The sequence below is a fragment of the Eublepharis macularius genome, chromosome 8, assembly GCF_028583425.1.
Source record: "Eublepharis macularius isolate TG4126 chromosome 8, MPM_Emac_v1.0, whole genome shotgun sequence".
Lineage (NCBI taxonomy): Eukaryota > Metazoa > Chordata > Lepidosauria > Squamata > Eublepharidae > Eublepharis > Eublepharis macularius.
This window is the reverse complement of record NC_072797.1, coordinates 17,452,747-17,458,746: the sequence shown is the minus strand read 5'-3', so window position 1 is coordinate 17,458,746 and position 6,000 is coordinate 17,452,747. Positions and strand designations below refer to the sequence as shown.

General features: G+C 49.5%; 1 protein-coding gene across 1 annotated transcript in view; it reads left to right on the top strand.

The window, feature by feature from the left end:
- Nucleotides 1-1,253: 1,253 nt before the first annotated feature.
- Nucleotides 1,254-6,000, top strand: part of CCDC68 (coiled-coil domain containing 68) — a 52,206-nt gene continuing 47,459 nt past the window's right edge. The window contains exon 1 of the mRNA XM_054987247.1: nt 1,254-1,312. The gene's annotated coding sequence lies outside the window, so the exon portion shown is untranslated. The remainder of the gene's footprint in view (nt 1,313-6,000) is intronic.

Genomic DNA, 6,000 nt, shown 5'->3' with positions numbered 1-6,000 from the left:
ATACGGTTGCCAACTCACCAAGGAAAAAGTCAAACTTGCTCCTGTTTCTTTAAGAGAGATTTGAGCAAACAGAAGATGGGAAAAGTAGCTCTCCTCTTAGGGTTGCCAACCTCCAGGTAGGGACTGGCAATCTCCTAGAACTACAACTGATTCTCAGGCTACAGAGATTAGTTCCCCTGGAGAAAATAAGATGCTTTGGAGGATGGACTCTATGGCATTATCCCCTGGTTCCAACCCCAAGTCTCTAGGAATTTCCCAACCTGAAGCTGGCAACCTTAGCTCCATCCTACCCAAAGCTTTGCCTGCTGATTGCCACAGATCAGACAACAGCTTCCTCCACCCTCCCCAGCTTGGTCATTTGGCAACTAGGGTTGCCAACTCTGGGTTGGAAAATTCCTGGAGATTTGGGGGGGGGGAGGTGGGAGGGCAGGGTTTGGAGAAGGGAGAGACTTCAGCTGTAGAGTCCACCTTCCAATAGCTGCAAAATAGTAAAGAGTCCAGTAGCACCTTTAAGACTAACCAACTTGATAGCAGCATAAACTTTTGAGAACCACAGCTCTCTTTGTCAGATGCATTTGACAAGGAGAGCTGTGGTTCTTGAAAGCTTATGCTGCTATAAAGTTGGTTAGTCTTAAAGGTGCTACTGGACTCTTTACTATCTTCCAACAGCTGAAATTCTATGAGGTTTCCAGGTCTCACCTAGGATCGCCAACCTCCAGGTGATGGTTGAAGATCTCCCAAAATCACAACTGATCTCCGGGCTACAGAGATCAGTTCCCCTGGAGAAAATGGCTGCTTTGGAGTCTATTGGATTATACCTTGCTGAGGTCCCTCCTCTCCCCAAACCCTGCCCTCTCCAGGCTCCACCCACAAAATCTCCAGGAATTTCCCGACCTGGAGCTGGCAACCCTTTGCAGCAGCATTCCTACAACCGGCTGCGTCTCGGCTGACACTTGAGCGACTCAGAAGAGGTGGGGCTGGTCAAAGGTGCGCTTTTTAAACCTCACCTTTGGCTTTGCGCGGGACCGGTCCCCCCTTCCAAGGTCGAGTGGGAAAGCCCGTCTGAAAGGCGGCCACTTGCGAGGCCTCCCGTACTTGCCCAGTCGGCGCTGGAGGACCTTCCGAAGGCTCCCCGGGGCGAGGGACGGACGAAGAAGCTGCTAACGGGGGCGGGGAGCGGGGCGGAGCCGGCCAGCCCTGGGCTCGGAAAGAGCCGGCCAGGAACTTGGCGCAAAGAGAAGGAGCCGCGCCGATCTCGGGGCGAGGAGGCGCAGAGGCCGGCAGAGACGCTGCCCGGGTGGCGAGGACGGCGGTAAGCGGGTCTCCGCGTTCGGCTCCGGCCAGGTCCGTCCGGCTTCCCGGCGGCGAGGGGAGCTGCCGGGCCGGGCGCCCCATCGCGCTCCCAGGTGCTCCCAAGCGAGAGGCGTTTGCATTCCTCGCGGGAGATCTCCGCCCTGGAGAGTCGGGTGGGAGATTCAGGGAAGCGCCGCTTCTGCTTCCTGGCCAAGCCGCGCTGGGGCTTCCCTGGGAAGGTTTGATTGAAGGGGAGAGACAGAGGATGCGGCTGTCTTCGCATCCCAGAGGAGGATCCAAAGTGAAGGCTGTAGGCTTGGTGGAAGAAGAGAAGCTCAGCTTCTCCTAAATTGAGTGAGCTCTCCCTCAGCTGCTTCTTGGTCAGTTTCAGGAAGGGTCTACAACAGAAGAGCAAGACTGGGGTCCAGTCCCACCTTGACGGCCAACTAGGGTTCCAGGGTCAGTCGGTTTCTCAAAAGCTCTTTCCCTGGAAATCTAGTTGGTCTTCAAGGTGAGACTGAACCCCAATCTTGCTTTCCGTGGTCGGTCAACTTCTCAAAAGCTCTTTCCCTGGAAATCTAGTTGGTCTTCAAGGTGGGACTGGACCCCAATCTTGCTTTTCGTGGTCGGTCAACTTCTCAAAAGCTCTTTCCCTGGAAATCTAGTTGGTCTTCAAGGTGGGACTGGACCCCAATCTTGCTTTTCGTGGTCGGTCAACTTCTCAAAAGCTCTTTCCCTGGAAATCTAGTTGGTCTTCAAGGTGAGACTGGACCCCAATCTTGCTTTTCGTGGTCGGTCAACTTCTCAAAAGCTCTTTCCCTGGAAATCTAGTTGGTCTTCAAGGTGAGACTGGACCCCAATCTTGCTTTTTGTGGTCGGTCAACTTCTCAAAAGCTCTTTCCCTGGAAATCTAGTTGGTCTTCAAGGTGGGACTGGACCCCATCTTGCTTTTCGTGGTCGGTCAACTTCTCAAAAGCTCTTTCCCTGGAAATCTAGTTGGTCTTCAAGGTGGGACTGGACCCCAATCTTGCTTTTCGTGGTCGGTCAACTTCTCAAAAGCTCTTTCCCTGGAAATCTAGTTGGTCTTCAAGGTGGGACTGGACCCCAATCTTGCTTTTCGTGGTCGGTCAACTTCTCAAAAGCTCTTTCCCTGGAAATCTAGTTGGTCTTCAAGGTGAGACTGGACCCCAATCTTGCTTTTCGTGGTCGGTCAACTTCTCAAAAGCTCTTTCCCTGGAAATCTAGTTGGTCTTCAAGGTGGGACTGGACCCCAATCTTGCTTTTTGTGGTCGGTCAACTTCTCAAAAGCTCTTTCCCTGGAAATCTAGTTGGTCTTCAAGGTGGGACTGGACCCCAATCTTGCTTTCCGTGGACAGTCAATTTCTTGGTAGGCTTGTGACCATAACGTTAACTTGACCTGGACCATGTGTAGTCCCTTAGGTTCTTGGAGCTGTGGAATAAAGTCTCGGGGCACGAGCTGTGAATCTGGAAGGCTTCTAGTTTGAATCTGGCCTCTTCCATGAGTTCAGTTGGGGACCCTACATGAGCCTCTCAGTCTGTCCATCTGCAACATAGGGCTAATATAGCACCCACCTCCCTTACAGTATGGTGGTGAAGAGGGGCGTCAAGCCGTAACTGACTTATGGTGATCCCTGCCACATTTTCAAGGCAGGAGACTAACAGGTGGTTTGCCATTGCTTTGTCTCTGCAAAGTGACCCTGGTCTTTCTTGGTGGGCTCCCATCCAATAACTAACCAAGGCTGATCCTGCTTAGCTTCCAGAATCTGATGAGACTGTGCTTGCCTGGGCTATCAAGGTCAAGGCCCTTATGTTATGCTGATCATCAAAATGATAGATGTGAAGCACTTTTGAACACCTTTGATATTCTATAAAAAGGATGATAATAATAAAATGTATCTGACGAAGGGAGCTCAGACTCTCAAAAAGCTCATCCTCTGGAAGTCTGGATGGTCTTTAATGTGCTGATGGACCCAAATCTTGCAATAAAATGTCAAGGAGTTGAAATGCGTTGAAAATAACCTTTCTGTCCATCTGGGAGCCCTTCCACATAATTCTTGATGTGTAAGGACTTTCTATATTTGCTCAGGGCTGAGGGGAATGTACTCTGCAGCTTGAGAGGAACTTTATTCTTTGAGAGGAACTTTATTCTTCACATTGTTCTTTTATATTTAACTAGCATGATACCTGTGCTTTGCTACAGTATTTAAATCCAGTTATAATATTTATGGGTATGTAACATTTATGGGTTTGTGGGTTTGTTTTTTTTAGTTGGCAACCCTAGTGAACTTTGACTGGGAGGTGTATTTGACCTTAGGATACATTCAATGACTCCCAATAGCAACTGCAGACTGTTTAGAATGTGGGGGGTGAGGACCAATTAGGCCGCAGATGCAAATGACCTCTGTGTTCCAACTGGGGGGCGGGGGATGAGGTGTGGAATGTTGTGAGCCCCAATCAGCTTGCATATTCAAATGACCTTGAAAGGCTGGTCCAATCAGGGAAGAGTGGCCGAGTGGCGGAGGTGCAAGCAGTAGGGTTGCCAGCCTCCAGGTGGTAGCTGGAGATCTCCCGGAATTACACAGAGATCAATTCACATGGAGGCCACAGAGATCAATTCACCTGGAGAAAATGGTTGCTTTGGAGGGTGACTCTGTGGAATTATACCATGCTGAGGTCCTTTCCCTCCCCAACCCCTGCTTTCTCCAGGTTTCACTCCCCAGGTTTCACTTCCCAAATCTCCAGGAATTTCCCAACTTGGAGGTGGCAACAGGGAAGCTGGATCTCTTTTGGAAAACACATTTTACCCCTTTTTACCCCCTTAGGGGGCAAATTTCTTAAAATCCCTTCTTAGTGGGTGTTTATATCATGAAAGGAATGTTCTCCTCCAATTTCATGTTTCTAGGTCCAGGGGTTTGAGCCCACACAAACATATGAAGAGGCAGTATACTAAATCGGACCCTTGGTCCATCAAGGTCAGTACTGTCTACTCTCTCAGCTTCTCTGCAGCGTCTCAGGTGGAGGTCATTACCATCACTTCCTACCTGATCCTTTCAACTAGAGGTGCTGGGGATTGAACCTGGGACCTTCTGCATGCTGAGAAGAGGCTCTCCCACTGAGCCACGGCCCTTCCCCAAAGCCAGAGGCTTTATTCTGAGATGACCTTTTAGGATTGCTCTGCAAAGCACCCTCTATACAGAATAGTCCCACAGGCACAGATATGCAGAAAAATAACATCTGGCCCAGTCATATATAGAATTACAAGTGCAGCTTCCCACATGCTAGCTTCAAAAAAAAGTCCCACTGTGCACATACAAATTGGGGCCTGTAGCAGTTAGTGCTGAAGATCAGGTGCTATTTCTTCCACATTACACATCAAGCTGTTTCTGATGAAGCAAGCCAAGCATCTGAATCAGCTGTTTAGCTAAAAGCAGGATATTCTTTTTAAAAGTAGCATCCTAACTTCAGTGTAATCCTGCAGTAACAGTCCTGATTTCCAAATATGAACCTTCTCTGCATACTTGCTTGGGTATCATCAATATGCAGATGACACCCAGTTGTATCTGATGATGGCCGGCCGGCCCAACAGCCCCAGATGTCCTGGAACATGCTTTTGCAGCCGTGACTAGTTGGTTGAAGCAGAGTCGGCTGAAACTGAACCCGACGAAGACAGAGGTCCTGTACTTGAGCCACGGGGGATTAGGTTTGGGACTTCGGCTCCCGGACGTCAATGGGGCACCGTTAGTGCCAGTTCCGAGGGTTAAGATCCTGGGGGTGATCTTGGATGCCTCCCTGAAAATGGAGGCACCGGTCACAGCGGTTGTCAGGTCCCCTTTTTTCCCATCTGCAGCAGACTAGGCAACTTGTCGCTTACCTGTCAACCTGTGACTTAACTACAGTGGTCCAAGCAACGGTCATCTCTAGGCTAGATTAGTGTAACTCGCTCTATGTGGGGCTGCCCTTGAGCCTGACCCAGAGATTACAGCTGGTACAAAATGCAGGGGTGCATGTTATTACGAGAGTGCCAAATAAGGTGCATATAAGATTGTTCTTACATGAGCTTCATTGGTTGCCAGTGGAGTACCGGATCAGATTCAAGGTTCTGGTATTAACCTATAAGGTCCTGAGTGGACTGGGACCAGTGTATCTATGGGACCGTCTCTCCCCATATATTCCCCAGAGGACACTCCGATCAGGGGACAAACAGCTGTTAGTGGTCCCTGGCCCCAAGGAGGCCCGCCTAGCCTCGACTACAGCCAGGGCCTTTTCGGTCCTGACTCCCACCTGGTGGAACGCATTGTCTGCTGAAATCAGGGCCCGGCAGGACCTACTATCTTTTTGCCGGGCCTGCAAGACAGAGCTGTTCTGCCAGGCATATGGCTGAGGCTGGGCCTCTGCTGGCCTGGAAAAAGGGGTGTATAAATCTTAACCCTCCCTGTGAAGGCTTAATGTACATGAATTTTTAAATTGTATTTTTAATATGTTGTTATCCGCTCTGAGCCTGCTCACAGGAAGGGTGGAATACAAATCTGAAATAAATAAATAAATAAAATAGTGATCTATAATGGCCCCGAGTTACAAAATTTCCCAAGCCCAGTCAACCACTATTTGTTTTCAACATTCTGCCTGAACAGAAACTGTGCATTTCAAAAGCTGACAACTTTTCACTTCTACTTTCAAGTAATCTCT